Source organism: Neomonachus schauinslandi, chromosome 12 (assembly GCF_002201575.2).
Source record: "Neomonachus schauinslandi chromosome 12, ASM220157v2, whole genome shotgun sequence".
NCBI classification, from domain to species: domain Eukaryota; kingdom Metazoa; phylum Chordata; class Mammalia; order Carnivora; family Phocidae; genus Neomonachus; species Neomonachus schauinslandi.
In genome coordinates, this window is record NC_058414.1 from 9,515,619 (window position 1) to 9,539,697 (window position 24,079).

Here is a 24,079-nt window from a genome sequence, read left to right on the forward strand (position 1 = left end):
CAGCGCCCGATCCCTGATGAAGGTCACGAGATGGCCCTACCACATGGCAAGTCCAGTGAGGTTAAAAGCAGAGGTTACGGAGTCAGATGACATAGGAGGGGTAGTCCTGGGCTTGCCACTTAATGGCTGTGGGGCTTCTGACAAGTTACTCAACCTCTGTGAGCCTCAGTTTCCCGTAACTGAGTTTTTGCAGTTTCCCAGTAAAGTGGGTGGGAGGCCAGGCCCCCTTTGCAGGGCCGCTTTAAGTTTTAAAGCCATCATCCTTATACAATCTGCCGACGGGACTGTCCTTGCTGCCCCTGCCCCTCCGTAGTGCCTGAGGCTGGGGGCCCTGCAGGGCACAGGCCGTGCTCAGGGGCTGTTCCTCCCCTGGAATTGCTGCCCATTCAAGGCCCTCAGGACTCAGTGCGGACTCTAAAGAGTCACGTTAGCTTCCTTTAATACTCCACCCCCGGGCGCCTAGGTGGCTCAGATGGTTAAGCGTCTGCCTTCGGCTCAGGTCATGATCCCAGGGTCCTGGGATCGAGTCCCACATCGGGCTCACAGCTCAGCGGGGAGCCTGCTTCTCCCTCTGACCCTCTCCCCTCTCATGCTGTTTCTCTCTCGCTCGCTCTCTAAAAAATAAATAAATAAAATCTTTAAAAAAAAAAAAAAAATACTCCGCCCCCCAACCTTTTTTTGGAAAAGAGAGACTACCATGAAAGCTGAAGCCCCTTGGTTCTGCACGTTGGTATTTAGACACTTTCACTACAGTGACTTGAGTCCAAGCGGTAGTAGGTGGGGAAAGGGAGCAAGGTGGGTTGTTTCTCAATAACACTACACGATCATATAGTTGTGATCTAGGTTCCTGCCAGTTTTCTTCTCTTAAAAATTTAAGTAGGAAACATTCCATGTGTATGGAGTAAGAGAGTGCTAAATCTGATTTTTTTTTTTTAAAGCATGCTTTAAAAACACAGCTTACTCTAGCTGAAATAGTTGCCAGTTCAGAAATATTTTTTTTTTCCTTTTGGAATAAAATAATACTTCAAATAAAAAAAAAATAGCTGGGAGAAATACACAGTTTGATCCAGGATCTTGGACACTGAATTTGTAGGTAATTCCAGTACAAATTAGCTTGTTGTATGAAGAAAAATGTGTAGAAGATAGCTCCCTAGGAAATATAAGTGAAGACCAGTTGAGATGGAGAGTTATGAGTTCAGTGAAACTCAGCAAAGCTGAGCTCCAATGCCGTTTCTCCTTGGTTGGCTCCCAGGGCTTGTGTCTGTGTTTTTAAACACCCAGCACCCGACTGCTGCTAAATCCTCTATCATTTCAAGGACAAACTGAGCTGAGAGACTCCTGCTGAACCACCACCACCACCACCAGAACCACGCACACACACGTTCTCCACATGATACACGTATTCACATCCAGTCCTCCCACAGCCCACAAACATGAACTTGTACGTACTAGGTAGAACTCGTTATGATTCCTATGGGATGCTCCCATAAGTTGGTGACAGAAGGTAATCTGTTTAACTTGCTTTAATCAACCAACAAACAGCAGAGCACAGAAGTGTGTGCTTAAAAATGCTGCCGGTCGAACAAAGAAGAAAAGAGACAAACAAAAAACAGACTCTTAACTACAGAGAACAAACGGGTGGTTGCCAGGGGGGAGGTAGGCAGGGGGATGGGGGGCTGGGGGGACAGGTGATGGAGATTTCGAGTACACTTACCGCGGTGAGCACTGAGTAATGCGTAGAATTGTTGAATCATTATATTATACACCCGAGACTAATATAACACCGTATATGAATTCTACTTGAATTAAACAATTTAAAAAACGCTGCTGGTTCTTACAACCTAGGCACCCATCAAAAAGCCACCAAGGTGCTACTAGGAACTTGCTGGACCCTGGGGGGTGGAACAATGAAAAGCCAGATAGAAGTCCCTGCCATGGAGGAGCTTTCTTTCTAGAAGAGAAAGACAAACAAACAAGAAAAATATGAACTGTGTTGGACAGCAATACGTCCTACTCCGGTGAAAACGAAAGTAGAAGCTGGAAGGCTGAAAGCGAGGGAGACGGGGTGGTAGGTAATACAAGTTCAAACAGGGTGTTCAGGGATGACTCACTGAGAAGGTGACACCTGAGCGGAGACCACGCAGAAATCCAGCCTGGCAATGACCTGGCCTGGCACGAGGCCCTCAGCGTTGGTGGAGGAGTGCCGGCCCTCCGGTCCTAGCGCACACACACCGTGGTTGCATTGTCGGAAAGAACGGTTAAGCACAGAATGTGAGGGGAAACGAAATGCCCAGTTCAGGGGGCTGGGGGCATCTGGGCCAGGGCTGGACCAGCAAGGACCCACTACCACCCAAACAGCACACTCTGCTCACTGAAGCACAGCACTGTCCACAGCAACTCCTTGGTGCCCTCCTCCTCAAGAATCTCAACGGTCTTGGGTGACCAGTGTGTGTGCATGTGTGTGTGTGCGTGTGCATGTTTGTGCACATCTGTGTGGAAGAAGGGGGGAGCACTCAAGGGAGAAAAAGGACTTCCTGCTTTTAGGGTAGGTGGTGTTCAAACAATTAATGGTAAACAAAGGAGATTAAACTATTTTCTATCATGAATCTGACATAATTGCTGAGGATTCTTCTCTTTACAGATTCATGATAACTGTGATGTTGTGATGGGTAGGATTCAAAGATGGCCCCAAATATCCCCACCCCTTAGAGAACACGGCCTGCATGATCCTCTCCCCTCGAGTGTGGAGGATCCCATGAATTTGATGGAATGGCCATGCCCACAAGTATGGAATGCTACATGAGGTGGTATGTAACATTAAGACTCTCCTGCTGGCTTTAAGAACTAGCTGCTGTGTGGTAAGAGGGCCATGTGGCTCGGACTGGGGGTGGTCTCCAGGAGCTGGGTGCAACCCCCAACCGGCCAGCAAGGGAACGGGGACTTCAGCCTGACAACCACAGGAACTGGATTCTGCCAGCAACCTGCCTGAACTTGCAAGGGAGAACCCCAAGCCCCAGATGAGGACACGACCCAGCCAACTCCTGATTTCAGATTCGTGAGAACCAGAGCAAAGGACCCCCTAGTGGCTGTTGTGCCTAGACTTGTGATCTATAAGATAATTATCTTATATTTATTTATAAGATTTATTTATAAGATTTATTTATTATCTGTAAGGTAATAAATATATGTAGTTTCATTCTGCTAACTTTGTAGTAGCTTATTATGTAGCAATAGAATACTAATACAAATAAGAACAAAGCTTACAGGTTATGAGAGCCCTTCTTACATTCTAGGTACCAGGTCAGGTGCTTTACCTCATTTAACACTCAGAGCATCCACACACAAGGGAAGTATTATTAGCCTCATGTTTGAAAGAAGCTCAGAAAACAAGGCATTAGGGCTATCACGCCTCCTTTCAGTCCAGGGCACTATCTGCTAAAGCCAAGAATGGACCTGGCCAGCATTTCGAGAAAGCGTTTGGCACAGACGCCGCCTCTCGGGTAATACCGAGTCTTCCATTACCAAAGGGTAACTCCTTTGTCCCCACTTGGTTTGCCTACTCTTCCTTGGCCCTGCTTTTACAAGCTGCTATGGACCGAGCCATTACAGTGACGTTGTGTGTGGTAACTATACCCATTAAGAGTGACTCCATAACCATTTAGCTCATGTGAATGAACCAAGTGGAAGAGACAAAGAGAAGGCAGAGAAGGAAGGCAGTGAAGGGATGCCTTAGAACCAGCAAGAGGCTGAGAAGATGCAGAAGGTGAAGGTGAAGTTTAATGTGGTGAGAGCCATTCCCAGAGGGCAAATCAAGCCCCGAGGAAGTGGGAGGGAAAGGAGGGATATTCAGCAAGACTACAGAAACTCAGACAATGTGAACCAAGCACTGAATCCTCAGGCAAATGGCAGTGGGTCCCCGGGACAGAGCCTACAGAGAGAAATTCAGCAACCACTCTTTCATAATGCCTGTAGGGGTTCTTCCTTTGGAACTGTATATTGACCAGAGATTCCCCAAAATGCCTCTACCGCCCTATACCAATAACTCTACAACTGGCAGATAACTTAATCATAAAAGACAGAAATAATGCAGTAAGATGTGATATTAGGTAAGAGTATGACGTTCATTTGGAAAGAATTACCAGTGGTACACAATATTATTCATCGGAACAGTGTTTTTCAACTACTGTGACCCACTAGTGGATTGTGAAATCAAGTTAGTAGGTTGTGATACCCATTTTATAAAGGTAAAGATTGATTTAAAAAAATCAGAGGGCATCACATATAAGAACCATTCTGTGAAACTGACCTTTGGCTCACATATACACCCATACAGATATGTGTGTGCTAGGTCGCAACACAGAGGGTATTTCTTCAAAGCTTCTGCTGCGTGAGCCCCCAAAGCGGACCAGCTCAAGTTTCTGTTGTGTCTAGATGAGCTTCTTTCGTCCTCCTGGTAGGTTGAGGGCAGCTTTCAGGTCCAACTAGAAGGTTACTTCCTGCTGTCAATGGTGCTGGGCTAAAACCTGTTTTTAGGTCCCCCATGACCTCTGCCTGGGTGACACTGGTCAAATGGCTGTTGCATTTTTATTCCTAATTCTACTGAAAGATGTCTTGCAATGATCAAATTCTAGAAGAGGCAACTCTCATGAAGGCCCTCTCAGTGGGAATGCCCCCGCTCACCCGCCTACTTATGAGCACCCCCTGAAGGAGGGCAGGAGGTGGCTGTGGCAGGCTGGAGGACAGAGATGGCAGATACCTACCTGCAGCTTATGAGAAATGAGACTGTTCGTCTCTCCATTGCTCTACAGCCACCATGAGGTTTCCCTTGTCCCTCCCTCTGGGCTTTGCCCCTAACTATAACAAGAGCTGCCTCGGGCACAGTTCAGAGCTGAAGGTATACTCAGGGAGTCCATCCAATTCTGGTAAATGTAAACTTGGTTAAAAAAAAAAAGGAAAGCAGGTATAGGGATAAACATTTGGTGAATGGATCATCTTTCAAGAGCTGAATTTGATAAAATGCTTCCCCTTCACAGCTATACTTACAAGCAAGCATTTGCTACTTTGAAACCTAAGCCCCTGCGGCATCCTATTTCCCAGGTTAGAAAAAAAAACGCGTAAGACATGAACCTCTATAAGCCTCTTGTCTCAAATTCTACACACACACACACACACACACACACACACACACACACACACACTCCCCTCAGCCTGAGAATCGAGATAGAAGGATAATGATTTTGAGTTCCTAATTCAAATTACTCGCTGTTGGCAAGATTCAACATCTAAGTGCTCTAGCTCTTTTCAGGATCCAAATTTGGAACACTAGCAGTAAATATTTGTTGTCAACTGATTATCTGCTTTCTTTCCTCAAAACAGAGCAAGCTTTATGCTCCCTTGTTTAGCTGAAGGCCCATTCACTCCAAGTGTACTTGTTGGCTCATCAGCAATCCTGGACTGGCTCCCAGTGTGGATGCTGATGAGTGCCAACCTCTTGAAGGAGCACGTAATTACTCATGGGGTGACACTATTACCCCCTTTCTTTCTGCTACTTTCCCCCCAGTGAACCTGCTGGCAAATGGGAGCCCTCAGAACACACCTACTGGCATTCCAAACAGCTGTGATTACAAAAGGAAAGTTAAGTGTAACACTGAGCTGAATAAAAAGTAGTAAACATCAGCAGGCAGGCCAGCACATTAAATAAGCCATCATCTGACACATCAGGTCTAGAGCTCCCAGTGCCTAAGCCTGAAATGGCACTGATGTTCCGAAAGACAGCTAAAGACTAACTAGGCTGGACGCAGAAAAAAATCAGGGTGGAGACAACAGAATGGAATTTTCCTTCTTGTTCTACTCTGTGTGCCACCTCTCAGACTTGCAGTAGAAAGGAACAAACATTACTTTTAAGTAAATCCACTCCTCAACATAACTAATTTTAAGTCCAGGACTCTAAAACACACACCACTGCTTCAAAGATGTAAAAACAGCATGTACATCAGCAGCACTGGGTTCCTGGAATTGCTTCCTGTTAGCCAGGTATTCTTCACTGTATCCCAGGATCCGAACACAAATTTCTGAGGAGGTCAGAGAAGGGGGTGTTAATTCGTAATTAAGTACATTACAGAGACAGAATGAGACTGTCCAGCCTCTCTCGTCCAGTAAGTGATAGGTGCTGACGTCCTGAGGATACATAATGTAAAAGGAAGCATGAGACTGGAGTTAGAAATGTGTCATAGCAGTGATGAAATGCAAATATGACAGGATGGCGCCCTTGGGAGTTTCAGGAGTCTGCAAAGTAATCACACACCACACCTGGCACCGTCCAGGAGGGAAGTGGGTCTGGCCACTGGACACATGTTTTCTTAGCTGTTGAGTCTGAATCTCAAGAGCAGAAAAGGGTCACATCCCAGAGTAGGGAATGCTCAATACTAATGAAGTCACAAAATCTCTGTAGGAAAGAAAAATGACCAGATGTTGATATGTTAACTCTTCCATGTGGCATAAAATGGTCATTAATACTTAAACTGATTCATGGAAAATCATCTCAGCCATCTGGTAGAACAATTAAAATTATGAGTTAAGTATTCAGGGTGGAGGTCTAGAGATGGAATTTGTGGGGTCTGTTCATTTTTTTAGTGTTCAACAGAGAACAGGGCATGGTTAACAAATGACAACTTTAGAGTTTTAAGTAACTTCCCATCAACATCATGTCATTTAAAATGCCGATCTAGCCCATCACCTGCTGGATTAAGTCTCAGTGAACCATTCCCTTCCTTTAAGTCTCTGCCAGTACAACTCATTTTCCTCATCCAACCTCAAGCTTCTTAGTATGACAGGTGATCTGGGCTCCCGAATCATATACTTCATGTTGCTTCTTACACTACTTTTATTATCATCTGTTTGCTCCCACAGAGCAAAGCACACGGCGGATGCCCGAAGAAGACTTACTGAGTCAGAATCAGGGAATGCATTCAGCATTATCGGGAACCTGTGAGAAATTGGACTCCTTAGAAAAACGAAACACAGCTCCACAATGTTTGGAGAGAACTCCAAGAGCTAAGTAAAACTCTGAGGGCACAGAGCAGAGGTCAGCTTGGTCCTCAGCATACCCGATGCCCCTGGGGTATCTCCTTGGCCCATCTCTTCAAGAGCTCTGTGCCTTACTCGCATGGAGGACGCTGGCCTCTGACCATAGGCCGCGATGGACCTTCCTTTCCACTTCCTCACACAGAGGCTGCCCACTCCCTACTGCAGGATCCTGAAAGTATATGCCTTTCATGGTTTCAGGGCATTCCTCCTCAGGTAGAATCCATGACTGGCCCTCACCGGTCCAATTCCCGCCTCACAGTGCCATCACAGAAGGAGTGGCCCTGTCAATGTCTGAAAGAATTCTCATGGCTTCCAGAGTGTTCTTCTCCAGGAGAGTGTTAAGTACAGTTTTCGTACAGTCTCCGTTTCCTATCCTCAGGAAGAATGGCCACTCACTCTCATTTTTACACTTACTGCAGCCTTAGATAGTATTAACATGTTTAGCAACCATAGAACACAGCTGAGTCATAATGACAGTCCATCAGCTAAAACTTCCAGGCTTTTTTCAGTCAGTAAGTTAGGTCTTCCCATCCTGTATTATAGCGCTACAGTGCCTAAGTACAGGATCTAAGAGTTATCTATAATTAAATTTCACGTCTGAACTCTGGTCCATTGTTTCAGTCAGTCAGGAGCTTGTGGAACCTCATTCCGTCCCTCCAAGCATTCACTATTCCTTCTAGTTTTCTGTCACTTAAATGGAAGAATCCGAGTCAAGTGTTCTTGGGACCCAGGAATCCGAGTCAAGTGTCACTACCCAGCCCATTCTGCTCCTCCTGTCCGCATCGACCCCGCAACAGATGACGTGGCATGGCAGCAGCCAATAATGCCACAGTAAGGTCAGGTGGAAGGAGAATGAGGCGTGGGCCTGCCCATGAAGTGCACTCTTTCCACACCTTAATGCTGAAATCTAGAACCAGAGATCTTCCCAAAGTCCAACAGGCTGCCTGGAATAAGAAAATCAAAGGAAGAGAAAAAAAGAAACCCACCCTGCTAAGTAAGTGATTCGTGGCCTGGCCGCATGGAATGTTGGGGGGTGGGCAGGGGCATGCACGAAAATTGAGCACCATGCAGGAGGAGTGGGAGCATGAGCATGCTCGCAGGTGCAGTACCAACCCGCCACTAAGTGGTCTTCCAATCAGCTGTCCTAGACACCAATCAGATCAGTTCACTGCCTGGATAAAAAGAAAGCGGTATTTGAATTACATACTCACTTAGAAAGGAAAGAAGGAAGAATGGATCCAAGACCTACCTCCTCTCCCTACAACCTGTGAGTATGATCGCTACAACATGACTTCCACACTGTCACTCAAATCAGTGACAAAGTATTGAGGATGGAGTGAAGGGTGAACTCCATTAGACACTTTCCTTCCATTTTGGTATTTTATTAATCTTCATTTTATAAGTACAGCTCTTGTACCAGTTACGAATCCACCTAACTGGCCTATTTATTTCGATCAGAATTCCCTTACTGTTGAGCTATTGTGTAAGAGGCTATTAAATGTCCCCATGAAACTCAGGCACACTGTCAAGTCACAGATCTCCCAGTCTTACGGTCTCTTTGAAAAAATTAGCCCAACCTCACAGGACATCAGAGGGGCAAACCCTAATTGGTTGTAAACGATCACAAAATAACCCTTTAAAAATCTCTTCTAGATGATTCTCCCGAAGCCTCCACTTTCCCATATGCCCTTTTTTAAAAATTTTATTGTATTATGTTAGTCACCATACATTACATCATTAGTTTTTGATGCAGTGTTCCATGATTCATTGTTTTCGTGTAACACCCAGTGCTCCATGCAGAACGTGCCCTCTTTAATACCCATCACCAGGCTAACCCATCGCCCCACCCCGCCATATGCCCTTTTAAAATCTCAGTTTGCTTCTTAAGTATATAGACACCCTGACTATCCCTGCCTCTTCCCTCCTAAACAAGGTCATATGTGATCTTTGTGACATTTCAGGTTTCCCACTAACCCCTGAAGCAACAGTTCCAAACACATATCAGTGAGTCACAGCCATCTCTTGCCCAAAATTGAGTCTATCATCCTAAAATCTACTACTCATCACCAATTCTACCTTCCTATAGCAATCTTTTTTATTATTTTATTATTTTCTTTTTTTTATTATGTTATGTTAGTCACCATACAATACATCATTAGTTTTTGACGTAGTGATCCACGATCCATTGTTTGCATATAACACCCAGTGCTCCATGCAGAGCGTGCCCTCCTTAATACCCATCACCAGGCTAACCCATCCCCCCACCCCCCCTCCCCTCTAGAACTCTCAGTTTGTTTCTCAGAGTCCATCATCTCTCATGGTTCGTCTCCTCCTCCGATCTGCCCCCCTTCATTTTTTCCTTCCTACTATCTTCTTTTTTTTTAATGTAATTTTTCATTTTCATTTTCATTATGAAATTTTTCATTATTTCAATTCATTAATGAAATTTTTCATTTTCAGCCTTATGAAGGCATAACATGGCAGATCATATCTGCATTTAATACGTGCAGTTTGGTGTTTGGACAATCATCACAACCAAAATAACAGACATATTCTGGTCAGTTTCAATACTAAACATCTGTGACAAAAAGACTTTTTTTTTAAAGGATGTTCATCTCTCCAATCACAGGTTTTAAACCTTTTATCTGGCTGTCAAGTCAAAAACTTCAGACTTGAGGATTAATTGATGGTTCACTCTGTCCACCTCAGCTGACTATTGGTATGTCAGCCTCTTTTCCTTCCTGATGTGATGTATTCTCCCTGACAGGCAGAGCTGTGCCCATCTGATGAGACAAGGCCCTGTTGTGATGATCTTTTAACTGTGATCTGGCTGACATACCTCATGGCAAAGTCAAACACCTCTGGGCCTTAAAGAGGAGACCACAGTGACTCTGGTGAAAACCAACTTTCAGACTTTGAGGGTCTGCCCTGTGAGTTTCTTCTCCAGAGACACATCTACATCACAAATTTAGATAAACTAGAACTGGTTGTACTTAGGGTGGCATATGGGATTTACCCAGAGAATTTTTACCTTTACTTTTACTATGGGAGAAAATACTCAGTGCTTATCCTAAGTTCTAAAATTAACAGATTAAATGGGTTGCAAAGGGCTCATTCCCTGGCCTCTGGGCCGTGAATCACTGCTGTCTCACAGCAGCCGCACCCAGAGTTGAGCAGGTAAAATGCACCACGAGGCTTTAGCTACTGCTGACCTTTGCTAACTCCAAGTTTGGAGACTCTAACCTCTTGTTTCTGGGAGAGAGATTTCTCCCTTTTTCTCCTCTCAGCAAATTGCTGATCACTTAAAATCAGTTCTGTTCAACTCTATCCTGAAAAACAAAGGATTTATTCCCAGTAGCGCTGGGTTAGCTCTCAGATCGAGAAACTAAATTCTGGCCAGAATAACGAGTTACTATGGAAAAATGAAAAACAGAAGTTCTCCTACGATCTTACAGAATTTAAATGTGGTAATAAATTTCATCTTACTGAAATACACAGGCACGGAAAATAAAAATGGAATGATATGAATTTGCCAATAAAATCTTGAAAACAGACAGATTCTAGTACCCATTAGCTCAAAAATCACGAAAGTTAGAGTCAGGCTGACACCTGGCTTACTTTCTCAGCTTTACTTTTACTTGAGTTGGTTAACTATTATTTACATGCTCAGAACTCTTAAATCTACTCTCTGCCTCTGGACTTCCTCCTGAGCTGCAAAAACAAAGCTTCTGGGATGTTCAGCAAGAACTTCAAACTCAACATGCACACAGCTGACATCCTCCACTCCTTCTTCTGCTAAATTCCTCCCTAAACCTGCTCTCTTCATGGTCTCTCTCACTGTCTGCCCAACTAGAAATCTCTGGAGTAACTGAGTCCCTTTTCCCCATATCTTCTGTGAAATCCTATTTAAGCCCACCACTGTGTTCTTTAGCTCCATCTTCACTGAGTCAGAGCTTCCATATTTTGCCCTAACTACGGCAACAACCTCCTCACTTCCTGTCTCTACCTCTTACCCCCGTACCATCATGACAGCTTTCTGAAAGACCAAGCTGATGCACTGTGCAGAAGGAAGTCTCAACCACTCAGTCCCCGTCTCAATGAGCCTCACCTTCTTCTTCCATCTTACCTCCTGACACCTGCCAGGCACCCTAAACTCTAGCCTTGTGGTTCCCCAAATATATGATGCATCTTCATACTTCCATGCCTTACAGCTTCACTATAGCCTCTGAAACTGCTCCTCACCCTTCAAAGGTCAGTTCTGTGAAGTCTTCCCTCATGCCATCCCCTCATTCTCGCCCCCACACCGTGATCCTCCCCTTGCGGGATCTCCATTTCTACAGCTCTCATCGTGTTCACTGCTGATAGCATCTGTCCTCCACACAGGACCCAGAGCTTAAGAGCAATCCTATCTCATTCCTTTAAGTACTGCCCAGGGGCCTACCATGGCTCCTGGCACATCATAAGTGGTTTTGCCTCAAGCAGAAGTGACGGTGCAGCAGAAAGGAGACTCCTTCAAACGTAAGAGCACAGTAACTAACATGAACTCAGAGTACGAAGGGCACTTCAATTACAATGTTACACCCAGTGCTAGTGAGGATGGTTGGAAACAAGTGTCTTCTATACTCTTGGCTGATTGTATCATGATCACTTTCGGGAGGTTAGTCCCGCAGTGTTCATTAAAATTATAAAATAAGCATAACCTTTGCTAACACAATTCTATTTTTGCAAAATTATCCCATGACAAACATAAGTTCTGGCATATAAAGATACAGTAGGTAAAAAGATGTTCATTGAGTAGTGGGGTACACTAAAATCCTTTCTCCAAACTCCTGGGACCAGATACGTGGAGAACTCAGAACCGTTTGGATTCACGAATGATAAGATAGGCAATACCATGTATTATATGATGCAACCAAGCAGAATCTGCATTGACATATACAAAACAACTGCTAAAATAATCAAACAAGGAGGCCATTAGACTGAGGTGGCATCAGAACCTACGTAAGCAAACCAAAATCTAAGCCGGAGTCAATTCCTGTAAATGCCTCCAGGTTAAGAACAATCACTCACAGTCAGCTAGGGTTTCCCAAATAATGCAACCACTTAAACCACAGCCAATTCAATAATTTCCTTGCTTTGCTTCTCTATAAAATCCTTGCCCCAGGCTCCTGTTGGTGGAGTGCTCCTAACTACTTCCATTATGAGACTGCCCAGTTTGAATCGATGTTTACTCAAATAAACTCTTAAGAATTCTAATATGCCTCAGTTAATCTTTTAACACACCATACTAAATGGAATTTTAAAAAGAATAGCCTTATGTCTATTCAAATCCATTTTTGCTACCAAATGAATTATTTAAAAATTTGTTTACATGGAACATTCTCTAGGATAGCTCATATGTTAGGCCACAAAACAAATCTCCATAAATTGAAGAATAGTGAAATCATAGTGCATTTCTTCTGACCACAACGGTATGAACTAGAAATCAATTATAAGAAAAAATAATAGAAAAAAACACAAACACGTGGAGAATAAACAGCATACTATTAAACAACCAGTGGGTCAATGAAGAGATCAAAGAGGAAATAAAAAATACATGGAGACAAATAAAAATGAAAATACAATGGTCCATAATCTCTGGGATGCAGTGAAAGCGATTCTGAGAGGAATTTATAGTGATGCAGGCCTCCCTCAAGAAATAAGGAAAATCTCAATCTAACCTCACACTAGGGGGAAAAAAAAGGAACAAAGCCCAAAGTCAGTAGAAGGAAGGAAATAATAAAGATCAGAGAATAAATAAATGAACTAGAAACTAAAAAGAACAACAGAAAAGATCAATGAAACCAAAAATGGGTTCTTTTGAAAAGATAAACAACATTGATACACCTTTAGCAAGATTCCTCAAGAAAAAAAAGAGAGAGGACCCAAATAAATAAAATCAGAAATGAAAGCAAAGTAACAACTGACACCACAGAAATGCAAAGCTTTATGAAAGACTACTATGAAAAATTATATGCCAACAAAGTGGACAGCCTAGAAGAAGGATAAATTCCTAGAAACATACCATCTTCCAAAACTGACATTTCAAAGAAATAGAAAATCTCAACAGACCAATACTGGTAATGAAATTGAATCAACAATCTAAAAGCTCCAACAAACAAAAGTCCAGGACCAGATGGATTCGCAGGTAAACTCTATGAAACATTTTATTCTCCTCAAGCTAGTCCAAAAAAATAAGAGGAAGGAAAGCTTCCAAATATATTCTACAAGGTCACCATTACCCTGACACCAAAACCAGACAAGGGCACTGCAAAATAAGAAAACTACAGGCCAATATTCCTGATGAACATAGATGTAAAAACTCTCAACAAAATATTAGCAAACCACAATCATTAAAAGGATCATTCACCATGATCAAGTGGGATTTATTCTGGGGATGCAAGGATGATTCAACATTCGCAAATGAATCTATGTGATATCCCACATTAACAAAATGAAGGATAAAAATCATATGATCATCTCAATACATGTAGAAAAAAAAGCATTTGACAAAATTCAAGATTTGTTCATGATAAAAACTCTCAACAAAGTGGGTTTAGAGGGAACATATCTCAACATAATAAAGGCCACATATGAAAAATCCACAACTAACATCATACTCCATGGTGAAAAACTGAGAGCTTTTCCTCTAAGATCAGGAAGAAGACAAGGATATCCGCTCTTACCACTTTTATTCAACACAGCACTGGAAATCCTAGCCACAGCAATCAGACGGGAAAAAGAAATAAAAGGCATCCAAATCAATAAGGAATAAGTAAAGAAGTTATATGTAGATATATAGAAAACCCTAATGACTCCACCCCCCCCCAAAAAAACTATTAGAAGTAATAAATAAATTCAGTAAAGTTGAAGGAATCAAAATTAATACAGAGATATGTTGCATTTCTATATGCTGATAATGAAGTAGCAGAAAGAGAAATGAAGAAAAAAATTTCATTTACAATTGCACCAAAAAGAATAAAATATCTAGGAATAAACTTAACCAAGGAAGTGAAAGACCTGTACTCTGAACTCTATAAAACACTGATGAAATAAATTAAAGACAACACACAAAAATGAAAAGTACATATAATGCTCATGAATTAGAAGAATTAATAGTGAATGTCCGTACTGCACGAAGCAATCTATAGAGTCAATGCAATCCCTGTCAAAATACCAATAATATTTTTCATAGAACTAGAATATATAATCCTAAAGTTTGTATGGAAACAAAAAAGACACAAAAAAAGTCGCCAAAATAATCACCTTTGGGGGTTAGGATTCAACATATGAATTTGCCGGGGGAGGGAAGGACACAAACATTCAGACCACAGCAGGAGTCTAGAGATCTTAAGGGTAGATAACCAGGGAAATATTTCTCCCTGCTCTGAGGACAAGAAAATGCCTCTACCTTACACCAAGAATCTTCCTTGATAAAGCCAACAATAAGAACAGAGAAAGAAGAAAAATTCTTCCTTAGAATATCTGTCCCTAGACCAGACCAGACACCTCCTCTCCCAAGGCTGCTAAGCAAAGGCTATGCTCAGCTGGCTCTATCATGGCAGAACAGCCAGGGTTCTGTAAAGGGGCACGCAGAGGAACGCACGGTGAAGGGAGTGCACCTGCTCCCTACCCCCACCAGTCCTTTCCACTCTGCACACCCCTCAAGCTCCCAGAGCTGCTGGGAAGAGAGCGGGGCACATGGGAGTCCAGGGGCACATGGAGTCCAGCCGACGTGGCAGAGAGGCAGCTCTCCAAAAGGCTTAGGATCTGACAACAGAATAGGGAGGTGTGGTGCACACCAGCACCTCCTACTCCTCAGAGGCGGCCTTGTGTTTCAGAGCCCCTGGAACTGAATCCTTCATATATGGCCTTTTTCATATATGGATTTTTCATACATGGCCTTTATTATGTTGAGATATGTTCCCTCTAAATCCACTTTGTTGAGAGTTTTTATCATGAACAAATCTTGATCAGTTCCAGGGGCTCTGAAACACAAGGCCAGGCAGGGAAGGCAGCCCAGCCTGGTCTGGCTCTGCAAAGCCTGTTTTCTGGGCTGTTGATCTGACATTGGCAAATAACACTCCACCCACTCACACCAGTAATTATTCACAACAGAGAAATGGACCCAGAGAGACACAATAAACTAGGGTAATGTGAGTGCTTTACAAGAAGCTTCAACACTCCAGTGGGAGACTCGGGACTAGGGCCTGAAAATGGCCTGGTCAAAATCAATAGGAAGGGAAGAGCAGTACTGGAAGGAACGGCCTCTACCCGAGCTGCCCAGAGCTGGGCACATACTGCTGCTCAATAAGCTGTGGCCCGTGAACTCCTGGACAGCAGGTCCTGGCTCCCTCACCTTTACTTCCCACGGTCCCTCTCCTCACTCCCTCCTCCTTTGGTGGTGGTGTGGAAATAGCAGGTACTCAACAAATGTTAGCAGAATTAACGCATGACCCTGATGGTGTCTTCTTTCATTATCTGTCATGTATCCTATCTTCCTTTTGCATTTGACCAAAACACTTTCCATCCATATGTTCCATTCCATTCTCTTCTTTGAGCTAGGCATGGTGTGGACTCCCTTGGGTCTCAGTGGGGCTGACTTCCGAGAAATTTCCCCACATTCTCTCCTTCAGTGGTACTTAGATCTGGACCCAAAGCTAAAATAAGTGAGTAAACGGAACATCTGGAATTCAGACGCTCTGCATCCCTGTTCTAGCCACGTGGCAGCCACAGATGTGACCAGTTATGCAAAAGGCCCTCGAAGAAGATACAGGCCCCGGTGAATGGCTTAACCTCTCCTGTTGCCAGTTATTTCATTTGTAAAACTAGGTAGGAATGATTTTAAGGTTTCCTTAGTTTTCTAAGAAAATATAGATAGGGGCGCCTGGGTGGCTCAGATGGTTAAGCATCTGCCTTCGGCTCGGGTCGTGGTCCCGGGGTCCTGGGATCGAGCCCCACATTGGGCTCCTGGCTCAGCAGGGAGCCTGCTTCTCCCTCTCCCTCTGCCTCTCCCCTGCTCATGCTCTCTCTCTGTATCTCTGTGTCTCAAATGAATAAATAAAATCTTTAAAAAAAAAAAAAAAAGAAAATATAGATAAATCAAGGACAACCTTTGGGGTCAAACCTTTCCCATCTGCCAGCTCTGCAGAGGGCCACTAGGCTATCTCACTTCAAAATCACTGGTGTCTAGGTTAAGAAGACACAACCCACTTCTAATCTATCCTCAATTTTCTGGAAAGAATTACTAGATTCATTTCTATTCATAAAGAACAGGAAATATGCACACCTAAATCACAAGCTTTCTCTGGCTTGTTTAAAATCACATGCAAAAAGTCATTGTCCAAATTAACATCCGTGTACCTGACTGTCGCAAAGCTTCAGCTCAGCACCTAGGACGATGCCTTAGGAACCTCAAAATGTGAAACAGTGAGTGCTCACAGGCTTCTAGATCCATCCCACTGTCTGACCATGTGATTCACATCTTCTTCCTACTGTTGTGTCAATACTAAGACCTGTGGAAGAAAGATGACTCATTCCTTTGAAAGAAAATATTCGGTGGTTTTGTATTTGGCAAGAAGGGTGGACCACTAATGAGCTATAATCCAGCCCACATCTGCAGGCTTGTTTCTGCTACAATTCATAAGCCTACTTGGTCATTCATCTTTTATTGCCTATGCTCTACATTATTTTGCACAGACAGCTGGAGGGTGTCACTGAATAAGCAGGATGAGACCTTGCAAGACTACTTAGCATAGGAAACTAGGACCCAGAAAGCTTAGGAGATTTGCCCATGATCATACAGCGACCGAATGGCAGAGGAGGACTAGAGAAGGTCTTGACTTCTAAAACATCTTCCATCCCTAAAACATCTTCCATCACTAAAGATTGGCGGTGACTCACTCTTGCCTTCTCCAAGGCTACAAATGTGCACTGAAAGCCTCCTGTGTCAGGCCCTGTGGTAGCACAGGGACACGGAAGTCAGCAAGACAGAACTCGCGTCCTCAACAGACTCCCAGTCTAGGGAGGCGACAGTGAGTCTGATGATGGTTCGAACATGGTACCAAAGGACCAGAGAAGGATAGACGCCCCTCAGCTGAAACAGAGATAAAGGATGAGAGGCCACTATCAAAAGCTTTCTGGAGGAGATCATACATATAACAAGCTTAGAAAGGGCACTGCAGAGTGAGCACTCAATCCATGTCAGCTGTTGTCATTTTTAGTCTCTGAATTATAATTAATTCCCCTGATGTCGTGGAGGGCCCTGCCTCAGCTGCAGTCTGGGAAAACTCAGGGACACACTCCGCTCTGTCTTGATCTGAGGGAGACATGGAAATGTGGGTGGATCTTGGTGACCACTGTAGAGTGAGCCAGGGCCCTCCAATGTGAGGTTCCTCCACCACTGTCAACTTTGGAGAAGGCCTTAAGGTCCCTGGCCCCACACTTGGAAACTCACCCATCTACGTGCCCATCATAGACTCGGCACTGGAACGCTTTCCACTGGCTTCTGCTTCCCAAGCTGTCTCCCACCTCCGCCCTTGAAGATACATGTCCATTCATGGATGGCGGCTGTGGGCAAGAGAGCTGCTGGGACCAGCCTCAGGCTGCAAATCTTAGCAGAAAGGATGACATTTCTTGTAGAGAGGGGAGACACTGCTCCTGATCTGTGAGCACCCCCCGCACCAACCTCTGCCCAGGAAGGGGTCAGTAATGGCCATGGCACTACCCACTCAGGCACGAAGTGCACCCTGTGCCAACCTCTGGATCCCGGAGCCAGGCTGGGAAGGGCCCTTCTGAGAATCACCAAGAGCATGCCCCACGGTGAGCCAAACTCATCCAGTCCTCCCATCCCTCTGGGGCAGCAATCCTTGTATGTTAAGTCAGGGGTCCCACCTGGTCATCTATGGACACAGACCCCCAGCCCTCTCCAGGCCATAATGCAACTACGTATTAGTGACGATACACACATTATGAACATACACAGCAGTATCTACCCTGACTGCGACTGAATACAGTAGTTATTACCACATCTACTTTATAACAGGAGAATGAAGGCCCAGAGGCCAAGTGATCTGCCGAGTTGCTCAGTGGGTGAGAGCAGGTGAGCCCAGAACTACCTCTCCTGCATTGCCTGGCTGCCCTTTGCACACTCAGGAGCACTGGGTGCACTACCTGAGACAGAAGAGCAGTTCCCAGGCACCTGACAAGGCACAAGGAACTCAGCACTGCCTGCAGCTACCTGGGCATATAAACGGAGCTCCAGGATGTGAGGCTGCCTTTAGATTAATGCCACCTTTCACTGCAGTACTTTCTGGACACTAAACAAACAGGGAGGAAAGAGTGCTCCTTCAGATCTATGTGGCCCTGTGCCGGCCACTGCCCCAGGACGTGCTCCTTGGCAAGGTCCTTCTCTTATCTTCTCATCTTGTGCCTCCTGCGGCTCACATCGAGTTCTAAGCTATGTGGACAAAGAGGGTTGAATGCACAAGTCCTTGGTAGAAGACCAATTCAAGCAGAGGGAGAATGAAAGTGAAGGAACTCGATTTGGTGAGGCCATGTGACCACCTAGCTATTTTTAATTCATACTGTTGCTAGGAGGAGATACAAGGAAGCTCTGAACCAAAGTACAAAAAAGGCACGTTTTAATTAAAGGCTTTTGAAAGGGCAGTCTGTAGATAAGAAAGAAAGGTAGTAGAATGAAGTGTAGGGCGAAAGGAAAAAAAATTTGAAACGTGTGCTTTTCCTCTGTTTGGATTTTAAAGGGACTTTTTCTTCAAAAATAAGAATATTTTATTTGTACATACATGTATGCAGGCTTCCAGCTCAACAGAGGTTAAAAAAAAAAAAAAAAAAAAAAAAAAAAAAAAAAATTGACTGAAGGGAGAAGGCAGTGAGAGAAAGATAATTTAGCATAAAGAAATCTAAACAGGCGATGGTAATTTTGTACATCTAGGTAGCTACAGTGGAAGCCCAATTATCTTAAAAAATGAGCTTCTATTAGCTTAGTACCTTTAATGTTGAAATAAAATTCAGGAACATGCAGAAAAGCAGGAAAAGTAGGAGGACCATATGGGATTTCTGGTGAGACAAATGAAATTAGATTTCAAATATAAGAGTAAAATCTCTAAAACAAGTTTGCAAACTAGATGTTCTCTCCCTAATGCATTCCACGGTAAATTATAGGCATGAAACAGAGGTATCATTTGGAATATATTTTCTGCAGGGGAAAAAACCCTGTCACAGGGTAAGAGGACAACGCCATCTTGAGTCAACATACCTTCAAGAAATTATCTATCTTGAAGACTCTCATATAAAGCACTTTACCCAGAAGAAATGAAAGGCAGAATACACCAGAAGTGTATTTTTCAAGTGAGATCTGTTAACTCATGGGTTTTAAATTTAATGTTAAAGGTGCTTCAAAAATAATGGCTCAGTCACACCTTATTATACTGCAGCTTCCAGGAGCACGAGCACCTTCCCTGTCCTACACCAGTGTCTCCCAGCAACAAACACATTGGCAGACACTCCACAAGTGCCTGGGACAGAACGAATGAAGCGCAGCCGGCTCAGTCCCTCGAGATGCTGCACACATGTCCGAATTCTTCAGTGGAGAGAATCGATCACATCCTAGGTCATAAATCAGGTCTCAACTGGTACCAAAAGACTGGGATCATTCCCTGCCTATTTTCAGACCACAATGCTTTGAAACTAGAACTCAATCACAAGAGGAAAGTCGGAAAGAGCCCAAATACTTGGAGGCTAAAGAGCATACTACTGAAGAATGAATGGGTCAACCAGGAAATTAAAGAATTAAAAAAAATTCATGGAAACCAATGAAAATGAAAGCACAACTGTTCAAAATCTTTGGGATGCAGCAAAGGCAGTCTTAAGAGGAAAGTATATAGCAAAAAAGCCTTTCTCAAGAAACAAGAAAGGTCTCAAGTACACAACCTAACCCTACACCTAAAGGAGCTGGAGAAAGAACAGCAAGTAAAGCCTAAACCCAGCAGGAGAAGAGAAATAATCAAGATCAGAGCTGAAATCAATGAAATAGAAACTAAAAGAACAGTAGAACAGATCAACGAAACTAGGGGCTGGTTCTTTGAAAGAATTAACAAGATTGATAAACCCCTGGCCAGACTTATCAAAAAGAAAAGAGAAATGACCCAAATCAACAACATCATGAATGAAAGAGGAGAGATCACAACCAACACCAAAGAAATACAAACGATTATAAGAACATATTATGAGCAACTCTATGCCAGCAAATGAGATAACCTGGAAGAAATGGATGCATTCCTAGAGATGTATCAACTACCAAAACTGAACCAGGAAGAAATAGAAAACCTGAACAGACCTATAACCACTAAGGAAATTGAAGCAGTCATCAAAAATCTCCCAACAAACAAAAGCCCAGGGCCAGATGGCTTCCCAGGGGAATTCTACCAAACATTTCAAGAAGAATTAATACCTATTCTTCTGAAACTGTTCCAAAAAATAGAAATGGAAGGAAAACTTCCAAACTCATTTTATGAGGCCACCATTACCTTGATCCCAAAACCAGACAAAGACCCCATCAAAAAGGAGAATGACAGACCAATATCCCTGATGAACATGGATGCAAAAATTCTCACCAAAATACTAGCCAATAGGATCCAACAGTACATTAAAAGGATTATTCACCACGACCAAGTGGGATTTATCCCTGGGCTCCAAGGTTGGTTCAACATCCACAAATCAATCAACGTGATACAATACATTAACAAAAGAAAGAACAAGAATCATATGATCCTCTCAATAGATGCAGAAAAAGCTTTTGACAAAGTACAGCATCCTTTCTTGATCAAAACTCTTCAGAGTCTAGGGATAGAGGGTACATACCTCAATATCATAAAAGCCATCTATGAAAAACCTACAGCGAATAACATTCTCAATGGGGAAAAACTGAGAGCTTTCCCCCTAAGGTCAGGAACGCGGCAGGGATGTCCACTATCACCACTGCTATTCAACACAGTATTAGAAGTCCTAGCCACAGCAAACAGACAACAAAAAGAAATCAAAGGCATCCAAATCAGCAAAGAAGAAGTCAAACTCTCACTCTTTGCAGATGATATGATACTTTATGTGGAAAACCCCAAAGACTCCACCCCAAAACTGCTAGAACTCATACAGGAATCCAGTCAAGTGGCAGGATATAAAATCAATGCACAGAAGTCAGTGGCATTCCTATACACCAAGACAGAAGAAAGAGAAATTAAGGAGTCGATCCCATTTACAACTGCACCCAAAACCATAAGATACCTAGGAATAAATCTAACCAAAGAGGCAAAGGATCTGTACTCAGAAAACTGTAAAATACTCATGAAAGAAATTGAGGAAGACACAAAGAAATGGAAAAACGTTCCATGCTCATGGATTGGAAGAACAAATATTGTGAAGATGTCAATGCTACCTAGAGCAATCTACACAGTCAACGCAATCCCCATCAAAATACCATCCACTTTTTTCAAAGAAATGGAACAAATAATCCTAAAATTTGTATGGAACCAGAAAAGACCCCGCATAGCCAGAGGAATGTTGAAAAAGAAAAGCAAAGCTGGCGGCATCACAATTCCGGACTTCCAGCTCTATTACAAAGCTGTCATCATCAAGACAGCATGGTACTGGCACAAAAACAGACACATAGATCAATGGAACAGAATAGAGAGCCCAGAAATGGATCCTCAACTCTATGGTCAACTCATCTTTGACAAAGCAGGAAAGAATGTCCAATGGAACAAAGACAGTCTCTTCAACAAATGGTGTTGGGAAAATTGGATAGCCACATGCAGAAGAATGAAACTGGACCATTTCCTTACACCACACACAAAAATAGTGGTTGAAAGACCTCAATGTGAGACAGGAGTCCATCAAAATCCTAAAGGAGAACACAGGCAGCAACCTCTTCGACCTCAGCCGCAGCAACTTCTTCCTAGAAACATCGCCAAAGGCAAGGGAAGCAAGGGCAAAAATGAACTATTGGGACTTCATCAAGATAAAAAGCTTTTGCAAAGCAAAGGAAACAGTCAACAAAACCAAAAGACAACCGACAGAATGGGAGAAGATATTTGCAAATGACATATCAGATAAAGGGCTAGTATCCAAAATCTATAAAGAAGTTATCAAACTCAACACCCAAAGAACAAATGATCCAATCAAGAAATGGGCAGAAGACGTGAACAGACATTTTTCCAAAGAAGACATCCAAATGGCCAACAGACACATGAAAAAGTGCTCAGCATTGCTCGGCATCGGGGAAATCCAAATCAAAACCTTAATGAGATACCACCTCACACCAGTCAGAATGGCTAAAATTAACAAGTCAGGAAATGACAGATGTTGGCGGGGATGTGGAGAAAGGGGAACCCTCCTACACTGTTGGTGGGAATGCAAGCTGGTGCAGCCACTCTGGAAAACAGTATGGAGGTTCCTCAAAAAGTTGAAGATAGAGCTACCATATGATCCAGCAATTGCACTACTGGGTATTTACCCCAAAGATACAAAAGTAGGGATCCGAAGGGGTACATGCACCCCGATGTTTATGGCAGCAATGTCCACAACAGCCAAACTGTGGAAAGAGCCAAGATGTCCATCGACAGATGAATGGATAAAGAAAAAGTGGTATATATATACAATGGAATATTATGCAGCCATCAAAAGGAATGAGATCTTGCCATTTGCAACGACGTGGATGGAACTGGAGGGTATTATGTTGAGCGAAAGAAGTCAAACAGAGAAAGACATGTATCATATGATCTCACTGATATGAGGAATTCTTAATCTCAGGAAACAAACTGAGGGTTGCTGGAGTGGGGGTTGGGGTGGGAGGGATGGGGTGTCTGGGTGATAGACACTGGGGAGGGTATGTGCTCTGGTAAGCGCTGTGAATTGTGCAAGACTGTTGAATCTCAGATCTGTACCTCTGAAACAAATAATGCAATATATGTTAAAAAAAAAAGAAGATAGCAGGAGGGGAAGAATGACGGGGGGGAAATCGGAGGGGTAGATGAACCATGAGAGACGATGGACTCTGAAAAACAAACTGAGGGTTCTAGAGGGGAGGGGGGTGGGAGGATGTGTTAGCCTGGTGATGGGTATTGAGGAGGGCACATTCTGCATGGAGCACTGGGAGTTATGCACAAACAATGAATCATGGAACACTTCATCTAAAACTAATGATGTAATGTATGGGGATTAACATAACAACAAAAAAATTTAAAAAAAAAATTCTCCGGTGGAGAGACCACATGGCACTGGCCTGGATGCTAGATCCTGACATCCAGGCTCCCAGGGAGGGTGAGCTCAAGCTGGATCCAAGTCAGCTTTACCTGTACCACCACCTGTGCCAGCCCCATGGAAACTATGATAGAGTTGGCTTTGGGGAACAAGAGTTGCTCCCCGTTCTTCCACAGACCCCAGTGCTTCTAGTTAGGGTTGTGATCTTTCTGGGCCTCTCATCTGGCCTGCAGCAAATCCGTCCTCGAGCAGCATAAGCTTGGATGGAGTAGAATACATCTAAGCCACTTCTCCTCGCTCCTCACTCATCCCCAACTGGATGGACAGCAGGGAGGAGAACCTTCATGTGGAAATACCTCACAGGGCAGCGGAGTGGAAAGCTCAGCTTGTAGAACCAACCCCGTGTGCACACAGACGAGAAGCAAACGGGCCATGGGGGTGTATATGTTTGCGTACGACTTCAGTGCTGACCACGCACACGCCCCATGCTACACACCTCGGTCAAAACTCACGTTCAGGGCGCCTGGGTGGCTCAGTCGTTAGGCGTCTGCCTTCGGCTCAGGTCATGGTCCCGGGGTCCTGGGATCGAGTCCCGCATCGGGCTCCCTGCTCGGCGGGACGCCTGCCTCTCCCTCTCCCACTCCCCCTGCTTGTGTTCCTGCTCTCGCTATCTCTCTCT

General features: G+C 43.8%; 1 protein-coding gene across 1 annotated transcript in view; it reads right to left on the minus strand.

The window, feature by feature from the left end:
* VOPP1 (VOPP1 WW domain binding protein) overlaps nucleotides 1–24,079 on the minus strand; it is a 108,245-nt gene that overhangs the window by 31,564 nt on the left and 52,602 nt on the right. The gene's annotated exons all lie outside the window — the stretch shown is intronic.